At 42.4% G+C, this 26,634-nt stretch overlaps 1 protein-coding gene across 1 annotated transcript in view; it reads right to left on the minus strand.

Moving 5' to 3' along the window:
* slco5a1b (solute carrier organic anion transporter family member 5A1b) overlaps positions 1–26,634 on the minus strand; it is a gene marked incomplete at its 5' end in the record, with an annotated part of 168,472 nt that overhangs the window by 73,531 nt on the left and 68,307 nt on the right. The gene's annotated exons all lie outside the window — the stretch shown is intronic.

Below are 26,634 nucleotides of genomic sequence, written 5' to 3' on the forward strand. Positions count from 1 at the left end.
CAAGGCAACCTCCGCTTACCTTAGCCGTTTGCTAACAGCTAACGTTAGCTAGCTCACAACACAGAGTTCTTGTTACAAGAATACAATGTATTATTATTATTATTATATATTATTATTATTATTAGTCTATTCTTATTAATAGTAGCATTATCAGGAATACATTTCTATCCCCTGCTAGTGTTGTTCGACTTGGAACCGCCGGTTCTTGTGATATCGCCACGCGCCTTGTAAACGCTCATGTTGCGCACTTTGACACAGGAGGTCCAGGCGTGCATGGTTTTGTATGAATTTATGTATAATCAACAGCACTGAAAGTACCCGAACACTGAAAAGTACAGAAACACACACTGATCATCTCCACACTACGTACTACAGGCTATTCTAGTCTACTGAATCAAATGTACCTCTATACATGTCAGAGTATTTTATTACTCTAACAACTTCATTCACACTGGCGACATTCTACACATTCACACGACTGTCATTCTCACAGGCTACAGGTGGTTACTACGGTGTTTCTGGTCGCTAGCTAGCTAAGCTAAGTGATTCATTATATTCCAGACACGTCATGACATTCAACTTCCAAACTGACATGCATTCATATTTGCCTTCCTAACCGGTCTGCCCATGTGTCGCTACTTATATACCATTTAATCACTTTCACCCACCTGAAAAGTATAGAAACACAGTCTGATCAGCTCCACACTACGTACTACAGGCTATTCTAGTGTCTACTGAGTAGCACGAGCGTAGCTTTTTCCCTCGCTTTTTCCCCAAAGGACCCCTGAGCTGACCCAAGTCTCTGCCTGAACTTAAATCCATGTCACCAACATTAACCTTTCAAATCATTCAAACCTCCCTTGCAGATAAACAAACAGATGCCAGGCGAAAAAAATAAAAAATTAACAATCAATAAACATAAACTCATATTGACTCTTGTGTGAAGACATCACATTATTAAGCTTTATGTGAAAGTTCCAACTCCCTTCACACACATATTTAGTAAATCCACCCCTCTGCCACCACATCCATTTAAACTAACGGCAGTGCCGTGCTCTCGACCGGGTTTGCGTGAACAGGTGGAGGAGGCGGCGATGTCATCAAGGTTATCGTGCGAGAGCACTTCCCAGACGCCAACGTCTGCGGAATTAAGGGGCGACGAAAGAAAAAACCTCCTCGGGGGCTCGACAATATATTCCGCCGTTCCAGAACCAAATGAGCTATTACTGTAGCATATCTTCACTTTATGAAATATGAATTTCTAACCTGACCCGCCGCCGGGCAAACATTACAACAAATTTCCCCACAAATAGAATTAAACCCTGCACTAAGCGCTCTCTTCCCCCATCGCCTTGAAGGGAAACAAACGGGAGGGCTACAATTTAAATTCACGGCAGAGCGCGATATTAAAGCCAGAACAAAATGTTATGAAGAAAAAGAGTACATAATTACATTCACTTTACTTTGCATGTGAATACGCCAGTGTGGAGACGAAGAGCGCTTCTCCTTTTGTTGACACACCGGGCAGATGAAGGATATGCAAATAGCGACGCCTCGACTCTGCCGCAGTCCCACAAATTCAGATTTTTATAAATCAGCCCGTTGCGTAACCACCGACCTTAAAGCAGCGGCGTCTGAACGAGCGGTAAAACCACATCGTTCACCTTCCGAGAGAAGACCGTCAGCGCTCTCAACGCGACATAACACTTGAGGGACAGACGTTAAGTGTGTGCAGCTAAAAGGTGCCTTATTAAATGGTGGGTATCTATCAAATAAGAAAAATAGACTCATCCGGGTTACATACACTGTGATAAAAACCACCGTGAACCGTGTCTAATGGAAAAGCAGCAGGCGGGTCGGCGTCCCAGACAGAGATGTATGCACACCTTGTCGGCGATGGCCAAGTGGGCCGACGTGTCTTAATAGTGCTGTCAGCCGGCAGAACAACTGACTGCGTGTGTGTGTGTGTGTGTGTGTGTCCACGTTGAGATCCCTCTCAGCCCTTCCAGATAGATCGGATCCCACCGTGGACACTGAAGATTAGTGGCAGGTATCGTGAGGATCGACACAAGCCCTCTTATCAATTTGGGTGTGTTCCTTATCGATACTCTTATCGGTTCTTTTGGAAGAAAAGAATGACAATTATTTTTTTTTTTAAATCAATTATTTATTTTTCTTCATATCGATATATTATCTGATGTGTGGGCCATATAAATGAAACAGGAGTAAAGCCACAGACTGTATATAAGAAGTAGACATCGGCATCGTCTTGTTTCCTTGTTACCAGTTTGAGGACTGATGTTGTGAAGCCTTGAGTTTGGCCGTCGGCATTTTTTATTTGGCTGTTGCCATATTTTCTTCCCGATGAGACCATAAACTCATGTTTACAATGTTTACTGATGGAATAAATCAAGAGAGAAGTAGAGTAATTTATATAGACTTATAAACAACCAAAGGAATCACCTCCTGGTGGTCAGTAGAGAGAATGCAGCTTTAACAAATGAAGCATATACTTCTATACAACCAGAGGAATCACCCCCTGGTGGTCAGTAGAGAGAATGCAGCTTTAACAAATGAAGCATATACTTCTATACAACCAGAGGAATCACCCCCTGGTGGTCAGTAGAGAGAATGCAGCTTTAACAAATGAAGCATATACTTCTATACAACCAGAGGAGTCACCCCCTGGTGGTCAGTAGAGAGAATACAGCTTTAACAAATGAAGCATATACTTCTATACAACCAGAGGAGTCACCTCCTGCTGGTTAGTAAAGAGACTGCAGCTTTAAGTCACTTCCGCATCGTCATCACTTCTCAGAACCAAAGCAGTGTACTGATGAAGACTTGAGACTAGCCAACGTTGCCCCAGCTCAAAAGAGCACAATCGCCATCAGTTTTAAGAAGATGTTATACTGTTGGCGAACTGTCTGTCTCTTTTTATGCTAGATATCACATCTCAATCTGAAAAGATAACGAAGGGAAGGGGTGAGGAGTGACGGCTCAGGAGTGTAGAAACCAGCAATAAGCACCTTTCATTCTACAGATCAAATCTGTTTTTTATTTGACTCAATCCGACGCCGTCGATCCTTTTTGTCGGTGTCGTTTCTTCACTTTCACTTTGAACATGAGTCGCGGTGGAACCAACGGTATCGGTCGCTCTCTGGAAAATGTTGTTTAAAGCGTTAATTAAGTTCAAATGAAACACGGGCAGAGATGGTAAACAGCAGGCGGCTCCGCCGAAAAGAGCCTTTTGGTAATTGGTGTGGCAGGAAAAAACTATTTGAGTTGCATCTGCAGGAAAAAGCCTAATTGACAGGCTGACACACACACACACACACACACACACACACACACACACACACACACACACACACACACACACACACACACAGAGTTGATGCCAGATACAGAATCAGAGTAAAAAGCCTGATATACCCCAAACACAAACAAACATGAAAACGCTCGACAGGATTATTATTATTTTTTGCTGGGATCAGAAAACTCTGAAGCAACACGGGTTCCCCGGAGAGACTTGCCACGCGGCCAGCGAGCGTGACCACATCACAGGCGGAGCGCTCCCTAATTAACCAACGAGTCTTTGGACTCACACAGCGGCGCTCCGGCCTCTCCGAAACGTAGCCGAGAGCTCTCCCCGGTCCAGGCACTCCCGTCGCTCTCCGGCAGACTAAAGATGAGTCCAAAACCCCCCCGCCCCCAAATTGGATGGGTGTCGTGATCAGACCGGCCGTAATAAGCCATAATGCGACAAGCAGAGATGGACTACAGAGTCGAAGGGATATTTTTTCATTTCAAGAAGATTCTATCTTGTAGCTCTCTCTCAGATATACATTTTTTCGGGAGGGTGTGGTGGGGGTTTGGGCCTGAAGGAAGTAACGAGGACCCAATCTCATTTCTACAAAAAAGGGGCCCCTTTATATTCCCCTCAAACACGCGGAGGGGCTTCATTTGTCACCCGGCTGCCCCTGTCCTGAGCTGTGCTTTATGTTAACTCAATGTCTCTGAGGCGCCGAGAGGGGAACACAGCGAGCGCCAGGGATTCAGAAATGCTTCATTTTTCACCGTCGACAAAAGGGGGGAAAAAGGCCCCGGCCGACTCCACGAGGCCCGGGCCGACAGAATGGATGCTTTTTTCAGCACCGAGGGGTCGTTATTTTCAAACCACTAGCCCCGCCCACCCGCCCAGCCTCGGCCCTCGCGGGTACGTTTCTGCAGCCGTATAATGACAAGAAAACAACAGCCATCCTTCAAGACCGGAGGCGGGGCGGCAGTGACACAGTACAGTGATGTAATCACGTTAGTTGATTATTAGTTAGTTGATCATGAGAGCCACGATCCCTGGGCAAATTAATATATATATATATATATATATATATATATATATATATATATATATATATGAGGAACTTGCATTTAAAAGTAAAAGGCAATTCCATCAGTTGAGAACACAAGTCGTGTCTCGTTTATTTTACATGTAGAAAACAACACAAGATGGCGCTGCCCTCTAACCTAACAAGCATTGGGGCATACGTCATCAACCACAGTCGAACTCTTAAAGGGACCGCGATCCCGGAACAGTAATACCTACGTGTATAACCCATTACTTGAATAACTGCATGAAACAACAGTGTATAGAACCACACTAAGAACAAGGGTGAATTATGAAGTCACAGTCACTACATATATATATATACATATACATATATATATATATATATATATATATAAAATATCGCTGTTTGCTTTTTTTCTGTCCGAAGCTCCCAACGATAAAAAAAGCTGAAGATGAAAAATTATCATAATAGTGATAAACACTGACTAAATACGCGACAAGAAAGGATTAGAAATATATATATATATATATCATTTTCCTCGTTCTTTTTGTCTTAAAACGTGCAGAATAAGCCATTTTATTTTGTCTTTTTTTGTTTGTTTTAACAATGACAAAAAAATTATAAGTTTGAAGTAAAAGACATTTTAAGAAGACGTGAGAACATTTAATGGATATGAGGTCGAGCAGTTTCTTTTAGGAAATTAAATTGGTTGGCAAAATGACTGTAAGAGATTTGAATATTCTACTGGTTCAGTGTAGACAAAATAATGTGAACGCCTCTATGTAGACCAAATTCTGTTCAACTATAAAAGAGGCAGTCAAGACTTTAAAAATAGAGTTTCATAGCAACATAGACGACAAAAAATATAGAAATATTATAAATAAATAAATATTCCCATTTATGTAGTATGTGTGCTTTCGTTGTCTCTGTAAGATTAAATAAATAGTATTAAAAATGGGCAACAGAGAAAAGAGAAAATCACAGATGACCAGTCAAGAAAATGGGAAGAAAAAAACAAATTCATAAAGTAGATAATCAACAGACATTTCTACCATTTTTCTCAATGAACTTTTTCGTGAGTATTTCTGCCAAAACAGATCAGCATCTCAATTAAATATGGTTTCGCTCTCACTTGCATTAATTTGATTTCCGATATCAACTTTTCAAGTCACAAGTCACAATTAAACGACACATTTATTGGCCGCCCGTCAACCGCCGCCTTGCCGCACTGAGACCAGAAGTCCCGCCCCCAAAAAACAAGGCGTTCATCAGCAGATCACCGCTCACACGGTGGAAATTTGAACCCAAATATGTTGCCGACATTTTTCTGACCTCGGTTTTGTCTTTCCTGGGCGATGTTGTTGTTGTTGTTGTTGTTGTTGTTATAGTTGTTGTTGTTGTTGCTGCTTGGCATTCACACGGCGTAAAGAGCCGTTGGAGCAGTTGGGAAGTGTGTAAAAGAGGTTTTCTCTCCGAGAGGGAATTATCAAAAAAATAAAATAATGTTCCCCCGAGTGCCGGTGACCTTTTGAGAGATTGAGTCATAAAAACCTAAAAGTCCACAAATGGAACTGACCTCCAGAATGTGGGGGAAATAAAATAAATAAAAAACTTGTTCTGGCTTCCAAAAATTGGATCTGTGCAAATCTTTTCCCAAAGTGCCACTTCATCTCTCCCTTTATTCTCTCCTCCTTCCTTTGTCTTCACTCCCGTCCTTCTTCACATCCTAGTCTGTGTCCTTTCCCTCCTTCCTAGTCACTACTTCGTTCTTTCACTACTTCGTTCCTCGTCCTTTTGCTCTTATCTCCTTTCCTCTTCCCTCACTTCCATCTTCTTGCCGCCCATTCCGTATTCCCTTCCCTCCTTTCCTAGCAAATGTGTGAATGCTTATCTAAAAAAATACAAATTGAGTGAGCGTTTGCAGTGACTATGTCCTCTGGATTTGTTAAATGTGCAGTTTACAACCATTAAAACAATAATAATAATTATCACAATTATCAAAACTCGATTGAAGTAGCTTTACTGTGACTGTGGTGAAACCATTAAAGGAATTAAGTTTTCAGAAAGAGCAGCAGATGCTTTCATCTTCAATTTGCTTCAGCCGAAATAGATTCCAAACCTGTCAGCGTTGGTATGAATCATAAGCAGAATTCTCAGTTGCATTTTTTTTTTGCCACGTCCCGAAAAAAGCACGGTTGGATAAAAAGTGTGAGCGAAGGGAAGCGGCATCGAGCCGGTTCTGGAATAGTTCTGAAAATGCATCAAACTTCATTCCACCTGGGGTCACAGCTGTTTTCCAGTTTCCTGTCTGTACGTCAAACAAAAAGGCCAAATAAATTCCAAATAAATACCCTTAACCTGGACTCTTAGAGCACGTTTCTACTCTTCCGACCACTCAAGGCACTTTAACACTACATGACATCATTCACACCATGATGGGAGGAGCCACCAGCCCATCAGGACAAGCTAACCGTTCCCACACCGTAGACACAGCTACGGGAGACATTTTGGGGTTAAGTGTCTTGCCCAAGGACACATCAACATGGGCTAGCGGAGCCGGGGATCGAACCACCGATCCTCTGATTGGAGAATGACCGTGATCTACCACTGATGCGAAATCAAAAATGCACCAGGCTGAAGAGAATGAAAGGATGTCAATAAAAAAGTCTCTAAACTTCTCCGATGGCCTCCACTGATATTCCCAAAGCTAAAACATCCACATACATTGATTGTGTTTCCAATGGATCAACATGGCTGAATGATGAATGATGGCTTGTATGTTTGTACCTCTGTGGAAACAGCACAAGCATGGCTAGAGGTAGAGAGAATCTGTTGTGCATATGAAAAGAACAAGTGTTAAGAATATTGAAAATATTCTCCATGTGACGGTGCTATACGTAGTGAACTAATTACAATAATTCATTAATTAGTGTCAATCATGAGGAACGCAGAATTAAATGTAAAAACAATTCTGACAACATGTCTGTGTGTACAGCTTCCAGGCGCAACAGGCAGATATTTAAATAGAAAAAGCTTTAAATAAACACTGTTGCTCAGCAGCAAACAGCAGACAGATGGTTAGAGGGTCGCTGGTGAACACAGCGGAGCCACAAGCAGCTAAAGAGACAGATGTTTCACTCTGGAGGTGGTGGAGACCAACAACAGAGCTAAAAGACAGAGAATACGGGACTTAAGTTCATGAGGTGACTCTAATGCGACTCCATGTTACTTGTTGATGGGTAAGTCAGTGTTTTTGAAAAAGTTCATAATATCAACTTAAAAGGTGACGGTATGCACAACTTGTATTCATACCTTGTTTCTGCTGTCACCAGGTGTACAAAAAATATGTTTTTTTAAATGTTATTCCAGGTTTAAGAAATAGTTATGCGACATACAAAAAAAAAGAGACTTACTGCTCCCGACAGAGAAATTGACATGGAAAGCCAACACTTAACGCCTCCCTCCTCCATCACTCTCCCTCTATCTCACCTCTCTGATGGATGACCTTTAAAGTATATGAATCATCTTCGACGGCGGCGCCGAGCCGACACACTTAGCCCTAACCCTAACCCCTAATCCTATTTATTGTTTGAGTTGTGTTTAGAAGTTGTACATCGGGATTATATATTATTGTAGCCCTGATTTTTATGTTTAATTTGATACCTAACATGTTTGTTAGGTATCAACAAGGGCGACTCCTCTGGTTGTATAGAAGTCTGACTCTACTTCTCTCTTGATTAATTCCCTCAGTAAACATTGTAAACATGAAGAACTTAAAATAACACTGCAGCCTAAAAAAACATACTAAAATGTGTCTTTAAGATGAATGAAGGTAATCTTGTTGATGTTTCTTTTTCTTTTGTCTTTACTTTGTCTCTTTGAGGTAGTCAAAAAGTAACGGGAGGTAATTCAGTTTAATCCTTTTAATATTGTGACGCGTTGACTTGTTTATTGACAGGTAAATTGAAAATACATCTTTAACCCTCCCAGTCCGGCCCACAAAGCATGTCAGGGTTTTATGTGCAACACTCTCCGCGACAACCGGCACACAGATCGCTTTGCAACGTAATCCTCAACAACTGAGCCAAGACACAATTCCTGGCACGTTTTGAGCTGGACCGACTTCCAGCGTGAACTCTTCTCGGAGTACGTGCCGCTTCCCGAGCCGTCCTTCTGGGCCCTAATCCTGTCCAGTGTTTATGATCACTCCTCTTGTGAGAAAGACACCCACAAAGTATTAATGCATTCAGGCCTTCAGGTCAAATGTATCACCTCTTGTTTAAAGTGTAAATACCAACAGTTAACCTTTTGTTAAGGCATAAAGTCACAGTATATTGCAGGTTAATCCAGATAATATGTGTTTTACTTGCAGCCGGATGATGTAATGTATTCTCCAAAGAGGGACGGTACCTCGTAAAATACAACACAAGTCCCGTGATATTTCACACAGTGCCTGAACGCTCCATTTAACAACTAAATAAAAACACAAAGGGATTATGGGACGCTGAGAGCTGCAGACGACGGTTACGTCCTCTGAATTCAACTGTTCCTCAACAAATGAACCCACAACCGCCAAGTCCACTTTGAGCTTGGATCGGCCGACAGCAGGTACTTGGAGGTACGACATTAAGGCGGCTTTGAACTTTTCTCTTAAGCTCTCTTTCATCATTCTTTGCACAACTTCCGTCACTTTTATTTTTTTGCGTGTGCAACTGAGTGCAACACCGTGAAAGCCATTCAGGAAGCGACGGAATGGGCTACACCCCGAGAGAAGGAGGCTGTAACGGTGGGATTTTAAGCCTACCTCTGTTTGCGGAACAGGTGTCTTGTTTATGTGAAGCATGCTGAGGCTCTCATGCAGATTATAATGTGTGCAGCTGATCAGGAACAGCGATCCTTTTCCTTCTGCCAATGCTTAAATGTGCATCTGCAGTCAGTTTATAATGTTTTTTTACAGTGAAATATAGTCATCTTCTTCCATGTGTGCGAGATTTCTTTTGTTTCTGTCCAGTTTGCAGTGAAGTGGGAGTCATGAAGTGTGTTTTTACGATAGGCAAATTACATCTGTCTTCATCTAAGAGAGAAAAGCTTGTGAGTTTATTTATCTGACTAAAAGAGAGCTTGTGTAACGTGGTTCTCACGCACAATGCATCCTGGTAAATGTAGGTACAGCAGAAGGAGAGAAAATATTACATTTTCCGTTTAAGCGCGACACAAAGTCTATAATGTGTGGATGCCGTTGGGAACTTAAGCCTTTAATACTGCGCCCATATTGGTGCTGAGGACCACTTTGGGTGAAATGGTGTCAAACTATCATCATAAGAAAAAGAACAATAAACAGCAACAGGGTACCCAACATTCATCAGTTAACCTTTTAAGCCCCGTGGCGCCCATTATCGGACAAGAAAAGAGACGAATAAGTCATGTGACGTTACCTAAAGGAACTCCGGAACCACAACGTTGATAAACTTCATTTAAATTGCCGAAATACAGCAAAGCCTTGTGGGAAGAGTTCTATCGGCTCAGAAAATAAATAAAAACAAACGTTTCACTATCTTTTCACAGATCTTTGAAAGTCTTTTTCTCTTTTGATTTGTAAAACTGGAGATTCATGCTCGTATCCGCCAATCTCGCCTTTTGTAAAAGCTCAGAAAAATACAACTATGATCGTGCGCAGGCATGTTTTTTCACTGCCGTGCAGCCCGTCAGCGTTGCAAGGCAGCCAAGGCCGGGCGGCTCGGTAGCCAGGCAGCGGGCGGGGGGTCACCGGGGGAATAGCGCGGGGGGCTTCTGCTCCACCGAAATTCCACTCACAGCAAATATCTTCCATTATCACTTGAGAGAGGACAAGCAGTGCAAACGCTGGAGGAGAAAACCTTGAGCTTTTCAAAGGGTTTACCCCGCCCCCTCGCTTTTTTTCCTGTACAATAATCTATCTGAAAGACGCTCGAGGTTGTTACATTTTATTCACGCCGTGGCGGCTCCTCCTGGATCCATTGAGGTAATTGGAAAGGAATGCTGCATTGAATTTAAGTATCAGACAGCAGAAAGATATAAAAACGCCCGTCTGAAGAGGTACATTTCACATAATCTGAAATTTCGTTTTTTTCATTTTTGCTGTGTACCATCTTCCTTTACTCTTAATCACTACATATATAGTGACATCTAGACATCTCACCAAATATCACAAGTGTTCCCTTTATTATAACACCAAAATTACTCAAATAGCCCTCGTGGTTGCAGAGATAAGCTTGTGCAATGTGCCGGCAAAGGCAGAGAAGCAGAAGACTGCTTGCCAGCTAAAACAGATGAAAGCAATGCAGGATTTAAAAGAACTAAACAGCTTTGTAAACCTGTTTTATTCCCTCAGTAAACATTGTAAACATGAGTTTATGTCGGGGCTACAAGGTGATTGACAGGTCTCTCTACCAGACACGTATACGGACGACGTCTCTACCATGGTGTCGCTTCTCTTCTCTGAAAACCAAATATGGTCACTTCAGTTCACTGGTTGCAAAAAACAAGATGGTTACGGCAAAAATCCAAGATGGCGACGGGGAAAATGCCAAACTCTGGGCTTCAAATCCACAGTCCACAAAACAACCGGACAACTACATCCACTTCTTTTAAATTACTTATGAGGCAGAAAATGCATTCAATGTTTTCTTTTTTTTTTTAGGTCTCAAGGATGCACACAATGTATTTAGTTGAGTAACACTGAATGTAAACCTCCACAGTGGACCTTTAACGTTCGTCCTACTTCAAGCCTGAATACAGGAGTGAATAACTGACATCTACTACTCACTGAAAAACTAAAACAGACACAGATCCGCCATGCTTTACGTCAGTTCAGAAGCACTTTCATTCAAAGTGACGCGCGGCCGGTCGAGTGTGCCGGTGATCCCAGAGAGAGAGGACTACCTCAGATAGCGAGGCTGCCGGGCTCAACATGTGTTAACCCTCACTTCACTTGGCTTGACACAGTTATCCAATGAGGGAAGGGGCAGTAAATCCATACCGGGATACATGTATGAGCCCCAGCGCTCCCAAAAATGGGGGCAGAATTCTTCATCAGGAGGTCTTTCTCACTCTCCAAGTCCTTGTACTCCCATGAATCAATACCAGAGCCACTGATGTGTCATAGCAAAAAAAAACTGCACAGCCTGGCCTTACAATAAAAGTCATAAAAGCCCATTTTACATGTTTATAACACAATTCAACCATAAATATTAATATAAACTATAAATATGACTCGAGAGGACTCAAAAGTGACTCAAGAGGGCTCCCCAAGTTATGAAAATATCTATTTTTATATCCCTAGCTTGATGCAACATATGATTGGCGCACCTTTCTGGAAAGCTTACAACGTACGGAATCCGCCAATTGCGCCAAAACCACTGTCAGACAAAGCCTCAGCAAGATATCAACCACATTCCAGCCAAAACACTGAAATAAGACTTACTTATGGATGAAACAATATTCCACACGGCCAAGAGGAAATACATCCTGGATTTTTATTTTTATTTAGTATGGGTATGCAAAACCATTCAAAATTTTTGAGAAAAATGGCTTGGGCTCCACTGGGGTTAAATGATTAAATGAGTTAACGAGAGAGGGGGATTGTACTGTTGCAGCTGGAGTCATTGTGTCCATCTGCATTTATACCAACGTGTTTCTATGCTGATAAATAACTGAATAATGAGGCTATTGGGCTTCATGCAGCAACATTCTCTTAAACTTCTCTTAATTTTCTCTAAAGAGAAAAAAATTGGAGGAAAAAAGTGGAATTCGGATGCACCAAATGTAAAAACCACCAAATTCTGCTTTTACCAGATGTGCTGAATGATGAATCCCACTTGAGCATAAATTGGAGGCGTGCATTATCAGCACACGCTGATTTGTTCATATGAGATTTAATGCTTTTTTATTTTATGTTTTAAATCGTGGTTACAGACACCAAAATAATCCATTTAGCTGAGGCTCAATGTTTGTACAAAAGCTAATTTTATTTTTCCCTGAAAATTAAACTTTGAAATCTTGTTGCCTTCCAAAGATCACGTCTCCAAGGCCATCCCTATTTGTATCAGACAGTGACTCCAGACCGACAACGAGTGCCGCACACATTTATTTGACCCGCCGAGAAAATACGTGCGGCTAAAGAAATAAATCAGAAAGAAAAAGAAAAGACTTTGGACACTTTTCCTTTCAACAAACAACAACTCTGGCTGCGATGGCCAGCAGATGGCGAGCAGAGTGCACACAATCCTGGTATCAACGCGGCCCGGGGGGCCCAGTGGCCGGTTGGGTAAATCCACGATAACGGAGAGTTTCACATCAAGACGTTATCCGCGCCGGACGAGCCATCTTGTCCCACGGCATCTAATTACAATCCAGGCGGGGGGGGAAATAATCTGGAAAAGTGATCAATTCAAAGAGGTGACAGCAAACCCTGAAATCTGACAAGCGACTGTCGCTTGGAGGTGAAAAATAAGGATTTCTTACTGCCTTACTACTACTGTACTTCTACTCATAATATGAACAACAATGATATTAATAAGATAAACTCTTCCTGGGAGAGGATGGCTCAGCTTTGGAGAAATGCCAGATGACTCTGAACAGAAATAGGCGGGGGAGGGAGGGATGTTTTGGGAGGGGTTCTGAAGACTGGCGGTTCCCCTCAGGAGGCCCAGCGATAGAGTCTAGATTGTGAATAAAGGGCGGCCTCCGGCATATGAAAGAACATCACGCCAAAGCCTTGGCTCTTTGCCTTGCCGGCAGACTTAAAAAAAAGATAATAAGAAAACAGTCAGGGAAGTGACCGGTGGGCACACTGGCATTAGGCTGCCAGCGCCCACTCAGAAGCTACATCTGTGGGACAGATTCAAAGGATAAGAGGGAGATATTTCTTCTCCCTGGAGCCCACACTGTATTCGAGGCTCGGCTTTTACCTACAGGGCCAAGAAATTTCCGAGGTATTGAACATCAACAGGTACGGGGATGCCGGAGTTCACTATCATTAATACCTTTTCTGTGCTGAAGGAAGACAGAGAGGCGGAGAGAGATAGAGTTTGCAGGATGGATTTAAAGGAAGGAAACAGCCTTGAAATACTTAAAAAAAACAGATATCTGTAGTGCAGTTCTTATTCCAGTTATCCATGACCCAGTTTGTTAATCAGTGGTGGATTGTTTCAACACCAAGTAAGTTACCAGGCGATACATCTGAACTGTATGTGACATCATAGGTCTGATGCCTTGTTTATACTTCTGCACTCTTGTGCCTCTCTGTGTTCTGCGCATTCACCTCGAGCGCGTAACATTGTAACCAAAAATAAAAACCGAACGTATCAATGTAAACTTACATCGTATCCCAACATCGGATCCTATCATCGGATCCTACCAACGCAACCTAACATTGTAACCTAGAAACGTAACCTACCATCGTATCCCAACATCGTAACTTAACATCATATCCCAACATCGTAACCTAACATCGTAACCTAACATCGCAACCTGGCATTGTGACATAACATCGCATCCCTACATCGTATCCTAACATTGTGTCTTAACATTGTAACTTAACATTGTATCCTAAGATCGTAACCAAACATTGTGTCCTACCATTGTATCCTAACATTGTAACGCAACATCGTAGCCTAACATCGTAACTTAACATCGTATCCTAACATCGTATCCTAACATTGTAACTCAACATTGTATCCCAACATAGTAACCTTACATCGTATCCTAACATTGTAAATTAACATCGTATCCTAACATTGTAACTCAACATTGTATCCCAACATAGCAACTTAACATCGTATCCTAACATTGTAACTTAACATCGCATCCTAACATCGTATCCTAACATTGTAACTCAACATCGTATCCTAACATCGTATCCTAACATTGTAACTTAACATCGCATCCTAACATCGTATCCCAACATCGTAACTTAACATTGTAACTCAACATTGTATCCCAACATAGCAACTTAACATCGTATCCCAACATCGTAACTTAACATCGTATCCTAACATTGTATCCCAACATCGTAACTTAACATCGCAACCTAACATCGTATCCTAACATTGTATCCCAACATCGTAACTTAACATCGTATCCTAACATCGCAACCCAACATCGTAACTTAACATCGTATCCTAACATCGCAACCCAACATCGTAACTTAACATCATATCCTAACATCGTAACCTAACATCGTGACCTAACATTGTATCCTACTATCGTAACCAAACAAACATACCATGAAGAAACAACTTCTCATAACACGTGTAACAATCTTAATAATGATGTGTAAAAAGCATAAAGTCAAAGTTTCACACAAGACACAAACAGCCGTCTCCTGGGTGAAAGTCCTGTGTTCGTTAGACGCACCCACCACCACTCTCATCCGCTCTTTGTGGGCTTTCCTGCTCATTAAACTCGTTATTATACCACAATATCCAACAAAAATTTGCTCTGACGAATGCAAACGCATCTGAATTTATCGTTGTTTTGCAGAAACATACAATGTCAGCACAGTATTTCTGTGATCCTTCAGTAATCAATACCGTCTAAATCACATCACACACCGCAAATGTGGTTATTTTAGAGGGAATGATCTACATTTGTTTCTCTCGCTCTTTCTCCTCTGCTGCTTTTTCACAGCCGACTGTTGTCAGATTGCCGAGAAGTTTCTGGTTTCCATCTGCCCTTTCAGCGAGCGAGTCCTCTGATGTGAACTGACACTGAGCTGTGTGCGCACACACACACACACACACACACACACACACACACACACACACACACACACACACACACACACACACACACACACACACACAATCTGATCAGAAGACAAACAATAACTTTTGTGATAATTACAGACTGATCTTGACGTGATATGATACATTTGATTGCCTTCATTAATATTTAAGCTCTCAAAATCTAATAACTTTCTCCGTTCCGGTCTGTGGCGTCTGCACCAAGCTTCCATCGGGTGAGCGTCGTAGTTCTTGTGAAAACAAATTCTCGTTCAGCACTCGTTTTGAAGGTCGCAGAGCAACCCCCGCATACTTGCTCCAGTTGGGCAGTTTTCCTGCAGCTGAGATTGCACTTTCACTTTCATTTTTACAAAATAAGATTAGATGCGTCTAATTGTCCCCAGATCTTTGCAATGACTTCTGACCGTCGTCACCAATCGTTCATGATAAACGACGCGACTTGTTCGTTCAAAAACGACTTGTCGCTCTACGTTCAAGAGTTCAACGTTGCTGCTGCAACAACATCCGTTATGTCCGAACTGGAGAGCGTTTCCTCACAGAAAGAAGAAGAGCAAAGAACGATAGTGAAGGCTTCTCCCGATAGGAAAAAGGTGATTTCGCTTTCCTCCAGAACCCCACAACCAAACCAAGTGGCCTTTTTCCAAAAAGCTTCAAAGAATAACAAGGATCTGAGATTCTGGTTAATTACCTTTGAAGTCTTTTAAAAAGATGGATTATGTTTTACTCTCACGGCTGCATTATTTCTTATGATTATTAAGACACGCTCGCTTTCTGAGCCACAGTCAAGTTGTCTGATGAAGAGAAAAAGCATCCACGGGTATGCTGATCTCTCCCGGCATCTCAACCGTCTCGTTTCCATTCAGATGTCTCTGAGTGTGTGTGTGTGTGTGTGTGTATGTATGTATAGGAAATCAGGCTGGAAAGTCCAAGGTGACCTCATTACCGACATTTGTTCCGCTTGTTGCTGCAAATCACACACCGTGTCCGTCAAGATCCGGCACACACACACACACACACACACACTACGGCCACGGTGGCCGGCAACCCGCCCCATCAGCCCAGAGCTCATGCCTCCTGATCTGTGAACCTAAATGCAACATCACGTCCTCGTTGGGACCGGCTCTAGTTTATCTGAGCGTCTCTGTCCGTCCAGACCAAAGACATGCAGACGCGACCCGGCGGCTGACCTCGTTTAACGGGTTTGAACTAGAGCCGTTAAAGGGGAGGTTTATGTCGCGTGTCGGCAGTTCCTCCCCGAACCCCCCGACCTCTAAAACCATTTGCTAGGCAGAATATCCATGTGACCGTTTAGGTTTGTGTCGGGATGTCAGCGTTGCACCGTCTGCAACGAGGAAGATAACAACTGCTCCAGAGAAGGTGTTCTACATGCGGGACAATTAGCTGCTTTAGGATACTTTTAAAATGTTGAGTCCTCGCCTGAATGTTCTTTGTACTAAACCCTCTCTAACTTTGTTCTGCTTCACTTGATCAAAGTCAACCTTTGCAGAGAGAATGTTCACATATTGTGCTATGATTTGGGTTTGAGTTGGACCTTACAGCTGCATCATCAATAATCATCCTGAAAGTGATTTTTTTATAGGCGGACCTGAAACCTTTTAATTTTGTTCTGTGTGTCATCTTCATTTACTCTTAACCAGTAACATATAGACTGATATTTACACATCTGAGCAAAATCCCACATGTGTACCTTTTATTATAACACCAAAAGTATTCAAATAGTCCTAGTGGTTGTAGAGATACACCCTTTTTAGTTTGGGTATGACATTTTCGAGTAGAGGCCTAAAAATAGGTTCATTTTTAAAAGGTTTTAAAATAGCTAGTGTGGGAACTATTGCCCTAAGTTGAGCCTCCCAGACAACATCTTCATTTGCAACAAGCCCTCGAACCTGATCGACTCGATGGGTCGTTTGTGAAAATATAGTTTTAATCTGTTTGGTTCAGTAAGTAGCGTAAAGAAAAGATGGCCTCCATTTAGAGCTGAGCGTTACGGTCAAAGTCTCTTCTCTCAATACAGGAAAGGTATTTCAACAACAAGGCAATTCAAAGTGCTTCAAATAAAACCCTAAAAATCATCAACACCTAATGCAAAATAAAGAAGATTTCAAAACAAGTAATAACATGAATTAAAACATTAAAAACAGTCAGTAAAACATTAAAAAAGCTAAAAAAAAAAAAATAGAATAAAGGTTGCAGTGCAGTTTAAGAAATAAAATGCAGTAGTGAGATGCAGAAATTGATTAATATCCTTGAATCTGGTTCAGTTAAAGGCAACAGCCAACAGAAAAGTCTTTTATATGCCGTTTCATATCTCAATGACGATATAAACCACGATATAGCACGTTTTCTTTGGTTATTATTTCAATCAATTCTATTTTTGATACAGCCACATGCTGAAGGCAGTTCATTTGTGCTCCTTTTACCGAGTATTTTCTCATTTGATTTAGGATCTGTAGTGCAAATATAACATGGTAAACAGCTCAGAGAAAAACATCCGATAGACATATTTATGATCATCAATATGACGATCCTTTGCCAAGCCTCACCTCAACTGGTAAAAGCAGACTTCGTCACGAGTTCCTCCTTTGCAAATGAACATAAACGCGTCATTGTTTGTAAAAAAAACAACAGACTCGTCATTAGCACTATGCAGGATGAACTATTAAATTAAATTACTAATACCTTTACTAGAAAAAGGTACCTTCATTCCTGCCGCGTTTGTCTTATTGAGCCCTTAAAACTGTGAACAGGAAACAGTTCTATGAGAAATGGTGTGAAAAGAATTCTCAAGTTGTTTTTTTCGCACCTCTGCACACCTGAGCGACAGTGGAATGAAGAAGAAACGGGCTGTCAGTTTGTTGGTCTGTCAGAGCTCCTTTATAAGTTTAGACCGTGGGGAATTCAGGAAGGAGCTTTTTCTCTACTTTCCGACTGACATTTGTAGAACATCGGCCTCGACCGCCGAACCCCTGACCAGAAGCTATAGCATTTGATTGGCAGAGTCTTGGAGGAGGATCGGAACATTCCTGGTTTCTGATACAGAATCTGAATGTGTGCGTTCGAGGCTGACTCGACAACACAACACAACACAACACAGCTGCTGGAGGTTTGTGCTCTTTTTGTATTTTTGACAATATATCACAGACAGGATATAAGAAGAGGACGTAGTGGTTGTGAGGTCACCCGTTGGTTTGTGGCTCTGGTAGGAGAGAGAATGCAGCTTTAACACAAGCATTGACTTCACTTAGCAGAACCGGAGGTTGCCGCCTGTAATATCCATGACAAGAGAATGTGTGTGTGTGCGTGCATGTGTGCGTGTGTGTGTGTGTGTGTTGGAGGCGGCTGGTGATGGCAGCAGCCAGTTAACTGGTGAACATATCTGCCTTGGCAGAGACATTGGTCCCATGCCAGCCGGCAGGTGTGTGTGTGTGTGTGTGTGTGTGTGTGTGTGTGTGTGTGTGTGTGTGTGTGTGTGTGTGTGTGTGTGTGTGTGTGTGTGTGTGTGTGTGAGGCAGCTCTCTCTTTCTCAGCAGCTGGACGGCGTGGCCACCAGGCGCCTGGAGGAATGCGGCTTTGGTGGCGGATACAAAAATCTGTCTCTCTCTCACTCACACACACACACACACACACACACACACACACACACACACACTCCACCTTCCCTTGTCCCCTCAGCTCTCCCTGTCCTCACTTCTGCACCACCTCTCTTATTATAAAAACAACAACATCAAGGTCTAAAAGGCTTCTTTTTATTAAAATCGGAAAAAATCCAGTTGCTTTTGATCAGTTCTTGCTCTCCTTCTCCGTCCTCCGCATGAAGGCCGGTCCACGCAGAAGCTTGATGACGTGCAGAGCAGAACCCGAGGACGGAAGGGGCTGGGTATCAAACTCCATCGAGTCGAGGCCCGCGTTTCTGTGACGGTGAAAAGCTTTTATCAAAAAGCGACCGACTGAACTGGCCGACGGACTGAGTCACCCTCCTACACATCCAGCTGCTCATATCCTTCCATCTATCACATTTTTAAACAAATCTGTTTGTCGCCAAACAAGTGATCCTGCCTTGTATAATGTCTGCAGCGTATTAAAGAAGTTAAAAATCTTGCCTATAAGATACAACAAGGTACTTTTAAGGTGGTTATGGAACAGTCTCAATTTAATTCTGATACCTTTATATGACTTACATAAGCAAACCAGACCATCAGTGAGAAAAATAGCTTGGAGCTTTATATACCTACGGAAATAATGCGCCGACAATCTTTTTTTCCCCAAAAACCCAACGACGTGGTTTTGTTGCCTGAACCCAACTTAGAAGTTCAATGTGAAGACGGAAAGTTTATTTTGAAAAGACAAGCGGAAATCGATACGAGGAGTAACCTTTTGTCAGATATCATAGGAATGGATGCATGAGGATACGTTGAAAATAGACTTGTACCGAACGTTAAGGGGCCTCTAGGGTCCAAAGCCATAAAGCTCCTGTTCTGACTATGCGTCACATTGCAGGTAAAGAGACGTTAGCCGTAGTCCTAAACCGTAAACCTTCTTTGCGCCACGGACCGGTTTCATGTAAGAAAATATTTTCACGGACCGGCCTTCACGGTGTGGGCGATAAATATGACGTAATAAAATGATACGACCGGCATGAAGACAATTATAAAGTGCATTAAAAATACAAATCACCATTACGCCGAATTAGCTAGTTTCTCTGCTACGAGCCGGTGATGGGAGACAATGACACCTGGGGTGTGTTCTTTTAATTATGTCCAGTCTACTCTGGAACTTAAACCTTTAGTCCAGTCTACTCCTTACCTTAAACCTTTAGTCCAGTCTACTCTGTAACTTAAACCTTTAGTCCAGTCTACTCTGGAACTTAAACCTTTAGTCCAGTCTACTCTGTAACTTAAACCTTTAGTCCAGTCTACTCTGTAACTTAAACCTTTAGTCCAGTCTACTCTGTACCTTAAACCTTTAGTCCAGTCTACTCCTGTAACTTAAACCTTTAGTCCAGTCTACTCCTGTAACTTAAACCTTTAGTCCAGTCTACTACTGTAACTTAAACCTTTAGTCCAGTCTACTCCGTAACTTAAACCTTTAGTCCAGTCTACTCTGTAACCTAAACCTTTAGTCCAGTCTACTCTGTAACCTAAACCTTTAGTCCAGTCTACTCCGTAACTTAAACCCGCTTCACAAAGACAGGATGTTGAAAATGGAGGCAGGTTTTCAATGTTTTTTTGCCGATCTCAGGATACTCTACCTTGATTTTAATCCAGAACACTGACTTGAAACAGACTTTTGGGGTAACGTATCACGTAACCTCTTTTTCTAAATAAAAAAATCTTTCCGACCTTGATTTATTTTTATTTTTCATTCATTCTTTCTGTGCGGCCCGGTACCAAGGGACCAACAGACCGGTACCGCACACACACGCACACGCACACGCACACACACGCACACACACACACAGTTGGTGTCTGGGCTGGTGTCCACATCATGGTGGGGCGGAACAATCTACACGAAATGAAACCGACAGAATCTCCAGCAAAAGTCATGATTCTATTCATCAATATTCACGCCTGGAAACAAGGCATTAAAGCGGGCTTCAAAAAAACCCAGCCGCTTATCTTTTTAATTAGGGCCGCAGGTTGAGAGCGAGCGATATATTGCACTCTCGAGCTGATGTGTGCGTAATGTGGAAGCGGTATCGATTGTGCGGTGGAGAGGACGACGCCAGGGCCTCTTTCAAGGTGCTCCGCTCCCCGAACTGTTCAATGCCGACGCCGTGATAAATAATATCAAAAGGCGAGAGAACCTGGGTAAAGGTGGATGAGATGAAATCTCTTTATAATGCAAAAAAAAAAAAACAGAGGAAGAAGAGAGGAGAGGAGGGAGGGCAGATATTTCCTCTTTGCAGGCAGCCAGGGCAACAGGATATTGCAGCTGAAGAAACAAATAACCCGTCTTTCATCACGAGCAGATTAAAACACAAACAGAGGGATGGAAGAAAAAAAATCCTAATTATATTCTCTGAAGTTGGTGTTTTTTCTCTGTGTTTTGACACAGCTAATATGCCACACACACACACACACGCACACACACACACACACACGCACACAGCCCTCCACCTCGCCAGGTTATCTGGGTTTAATAGGCAATATAAGAAGCTGTTTACACCTCAAGGAGCTAATGCAACACTTTTCCTAAATCTTATTACCGGCACAGTGATGTTCTCATCTGAGTGTTGACAAGTTAAGGATCAAGACAGAAGTCTTCCGGGACGGAGGCCGACGCCGCCCCCCTGCGGTTTCCGAGCGAGTTGACGCCCCGACCTTTGCCGACCCGTTACATTGTTGCCTTCGCTGCAGGCCGCCGTGCGTCACAAATGTAATTTAAGAGGTGCTAATCAGTTCAGCGGAGCGCTGGTTTTTATTGCAGCCTTTTTTTTAAAACAGGTTTTCTTTTTTTCATGAAATATGTGATTGGTGTAGGGGCGTCCAACTGTACGGAGAGAATATCCAAGTGGTAAGGGCTGTGCGGTATACCATATACCGGTTTCAGATTTCCATACGGTATGAATTCTCCATATACCGTCATTCTGGTGGTTATGTTGCGCTACATCATCAGTCAACTAGACAGCGGTGCCGTTAGCGACCAGCGCCCGAGCATGTCTGCAAGAACAGCAGGTGGAAACATTTCTTTTTTACAGTGTAATTTAGGGAGCGCAGTAGAGCTACTTAGCTGTCAGGGTAACTTGGTTCACTTATGGTTCAAAATTACACGGCCAAATTGAATGCTGGGAAGTTGGGCGGCGAACAGCTGTTTGTGTGGTGTGTCTTCCGTCTGTCTTTTCCTGTATTTTTTGTGCGCGAACTCTACCCAGAATGCAATTCGACGCTGTAATTTTATAACAAGTGTGAACCATGACTGAACCCCGTTACACTGACAGATAAGTAGCTCCACTGCGCTCTCAGTATTAAACTGTATAAAGTCAATGTTGTTGCCTGCCTTGTTGTGGCCATTGACGGCTTGCTGACAGTAATGCTGTCTAGTTGACTGGTGCTGTTAATGGAATCAATGTGTTTATTTGTTTAAAAAAACATAGAATCTTACAAAATACCATGATGTGAATTTTTGCCAATACCGCACAACCTCTGAGTGGTCTCCAAAAGTAGATTACTTTGTACCAATGTGTCTTTCTTAACTAAATCTATTTCCTGGCCTCGTCTAAAATCCGGATGGTCAAGCGGCATTCGCAGCTTTTAACTGAGAAAAACTTTGACTGACTTTGTATGTCGTCCACGTAGTCGTGAACGAGGAAGTTTAATTAAGGGCCGCAAGGACCGTGAGGAGTCAATGTTGATTTATTGTCACGTAACTTCCTGTCGATCTTTTCCAGAAACCTAAACCGAGTAGTTTTGTTGCCTGAAGCAAACAGAGTAGCGTTAGTTTTCCTGTGAAGACGGACATTTATTGTGAAAAGGGCGTATTGGATGCAACAAGCAGAAACTGCAGACTCATCAAAAAAACACAAAATGGTGATTTTTGTCTGATTTCGTACAAACTGCTGTAACGTAAATAACGTACTTATTTTAACCCAAACTATAACTAACCAAGCAGTTGTGCTGTTTTACTCCTGCCAATCATTTGTAATAAAACAAAAAGACCGTTGAATTGCTTTTGATTTGCTTGAAAGGTTCTTTAGAAATAAAACTGGATCTCGTGATTGTTGCCCAAACCTAGTTCTGTAATGACAAAAGCAGTTAAAGCGCTATAACGTTGAAAAACGTTGAAATGAAACTTATTTTTGTCTCAGAATCATTGGTTTAAAAGCACTTGAAAGACACAAACCATAACCCTTTAACCTGCTCCAATATTTGGTTTAATTTAGTGCCGACAGTGGTTTTGTGTCATTTCATTCACATGATGGTCGTCTCGTTGTAGAACAAACCCCCTTCAGATGCAGGCAGCTTCGGTCCCAGGAATGACGCTTCCTCCTTTCAGCCGATACATAATTCATTCCTCACCCGTCACTCTGACGGGCAAACGCCACCTCCCTCAAGTCCTCGTGACAGATCTGTACTCACTCTGCACGTTAACACGACACGAGGGCAGCGACGCACGCCGAGGGTTCGTTCTTCGGCTCCGTGTGCGTCAAACGACGGAGCGATGGCTCGGAAAAACACCGAGATTTGGACGGATTCGTGTTTTATTAATATTCATAGTTTTTCACGAAGAGGACAGGAGGGCTCTTTAGTGGATGAATCAAAGGCCTCTGTGTCTACTGAGTGCAAGTCAGAATTACTCTGAATGGTCACACTGCACTTTTGTAAAACATCACATAATTGAGACGGTTTTGAAAAGATGCCGAGTCCTTTGTGTTTTATCTGGTTTTCAGAGAAACATTGAACAGGATTTTCAAATTGTCTTATTCTTAAACAGAAGTATACACTTCCCAGAAGTAAAATCATTCTGTTTTTAATCTGATTTTAGGAGAACTAATGTTGGTGCAACTATTGAAAAGACAACCACATTGCTTTAATTTTCATCAGAACCGAGTAAGTCCACCAGGGGGCGACTCCCCTGGTTGTATAGAAGTCTATGCTTCATGTGTTAAAGCTGCATTATCTCTGCTGACCACCAGGGGGTGACTCCTCTGGTATAGAAGTCTATATAAATGACTCTACTTGTCATGTCTCTCTTGATTTATTCCCTCAGTAAACATTGTAAACATGAGTTTATGTCTCAATCTCTAGTTTCAAGTCTTCTTCAATACAGCATGATGTTCATTTAGTAAATTATGGTCATTTAGAGTCAAACAGACCATAAAGCAGGGGACGCTTTAGGGGCGGGGCTACAAGGTGATTGAAAGGTCGACACCAGAGACGTTTATGGCGTCTCTACGTCCCTCCACAGTCCAAATATGGTCACTTCCTGTCCATTGGTAGCAAAAAACAACAACAACTTGGCGACGACTGTCGATTCTTTTTAGCCATAACATTGTGCAAACAACGTTAATTTAATTATGATAAATTAAGCAGAAAAAAAAATGTTTTGGGGTTGGGCTTTAATCATATGACCACACTGAATTTCTACAACCTCTCTGCCACATCACACTCATGCTGGCAAGACCTCATCAACAGTTTGAAGTCCCCGGAATGGAAATTAAAAATGAAGGTGCTCTTCCTTCCTTAATCTGCAGTTCTAATCCAGCTCCAAAAAAAAAAATTAAAAATTGTAAAAATGAAAAATCCGCAGCAAGGCCTACATTAATTATACACAAACAGAAGAACTACAAAAGAGGGCCTGGTCTTTGAAGATACTGAGCACTAAATGTCACCCGCAGCCTTTGAAGCTCTCGACTGCCTTTGTCTCTCACTTCTCCTCCACATGAAACACGCCGTGAGACAGAAGCAGACAGCCACGGGACATCTCAACTGAGGCTGCACAGCCTTAAAAGAAGAAGAAGAAGAGGAAGAAGAAGAAGAAATATATAATAAAAGCAAAGGTGCACTGTACTAGCTTGATGTTGACGAGCGTCTCTCAGGTAAAACCTCTTGGTCGCACTGCAGCGGGACTATTATATATATAATATTAATATATTACATGAGTCCTGCTCACGGAGGACTCGTGTCATCTGAGGACGTCCAGAGGATTTAAATATCTGCTTCAAATCTGCTGCTTCCTGTTATTTGTAAAGTCAACTTTTTTCATCACTGAGAACAGGTTGAGAACCAGTGGAATACTGAGTATTAACGACGAAGCTCAATGGCAGAGAGGAAGAAGATGTGAAGAAGATGTGTCGGCTTTAGAAAGATCAGCGCATTGATAGTTTGGGCCTTTTTGTTGATATTGCTGTAGAATATCAGCACATTCATCCTTTAACTAAAGGACAATACCTGCCCATTATTACTATTATTATTATCATCCATTGAAGGCATCGCATGAGACAGGAACCCTCTAAAGGATAAATAGGCTATTGAGTTTAAGTTTGGGCCCTGAGGGAATAGAATAAATAGAAGTGTGCAGACAGACAGACTGTCAGTCAGAAGCAGAAAACAGGGTTTCTTGGCTCACCCTCGGGGGTTCACTTCGTCATAGTCACAGATTCTTCTCTGTTGGTGTGGATTCTGTAATTTTGAATTTTCCACAAATAAAACCCCTGAAAAAGTCTGATCATGGTTCATCTTAAAAAAAACTAAAAACCACCTCAGATGATGAAATGTGAGATGTCGTGGCTGTTTTCAGTTTTCTCTTCTCAGCGTGAACCTTCAACGTTGTGAGAACCACGAATATAATGAAATCTGTGTCCACTTTAACCCTTTGGGGGCGGGGCCCGCGCCGATGCGGTCGGGAAGATGTTTTAAGTTCCTAATAAAATCATATCTTCGCAATAATATGTCACAGAGATATGGTTTAAAATCTGGCGGAACGAGTAGACGCTCCACTTCCTTGTCCTATTCCCCCATCATCTTACGTGATTCACACATTAAATGGTGAGCATCTAAACACGGACATGTTATATGACAAGATTGTAAAGCGTCACTGTGATTTGTCGATTCGTTTCACGAAAAAACTAACCAATGAACACTCAGAAAATCACAACGGAACTGCCCACTGCAGCTTCATAAACATCCACAGTAGCTTCACAAACACACTGCTGTTTTTAGTCAGAGAGAAAAATGCCGAGCAAACTGCTTTCCCTGCGTGAAGCACTTTTGGAGATTTGCCGAAGCAGCGACGAGGACGATGTAGGATCAGAGCCTGAGGGCTTTGACTCTGGTGATGAAGAGGACTACTCCAACAAAAGAGATCCATTTGAAGATCGGTAAGTGTCTTTACTAAACTTTGTTTTTGCAATAGCCTATTTACGTTAGCAAAGCATAGACCCTGCTGGATCTCTGTTACTGCACGGTACATAATCGTTACTACCGTATCCCTCCTGAGTTTGTTTTCGTTCGTTAGCATGTCTAGCTTGCGCCAATGACTAAAGCTAGTTCTCTTACGTGTTTGAAAACACACGACACAGAACGTAATCCCTACTACCGTGGCCCCTGTTAGTTTGATAATGTTGGTGACGTTAGTTGCTGGATCTCTGTAGCGTGTTTGGAAAACGACACGGTACATAGTTGTTACTACCGTATCCCTCGTGAGTTTGTTTATGTTCGTTAGCATGTCTAGCTTGCGCCATGGCTAAAGCTAGTTCTCTTATGTCTTTGAAAACACACGACACACGACTGTTAGTTTGATAATGTTGGTAACGTTAGTTGCTGGATCTCTCTCTCTCTCTCTCTCGTGTCGGTGTGTAATCGTTACTTTCTTTCAGTGAATTTATACTGACTAGTTCATTTATTTTTTTCAGAGAGGATTCCCAGCTGCTGCAGCAGCCTCCCAGTCCGCCGGCCACAACGCCAGCCACTCCATCCCCGCCAGCCCAGCCACAAAAGAGGTCGCGAATTCCCCAACAACCACAGCCTCCCAGTCCGCCG

This window comes from Taurulus bubalis (assembly GCF_910589615.1).
Source record: "Taurulus bubalis genome assembly, chromosome: 1".
NCBI lineage: Eukaryota > Metazoa > Chordata > Actinopteri > Perciformes > Cottidae > Taurulus > Taurulus bubalis.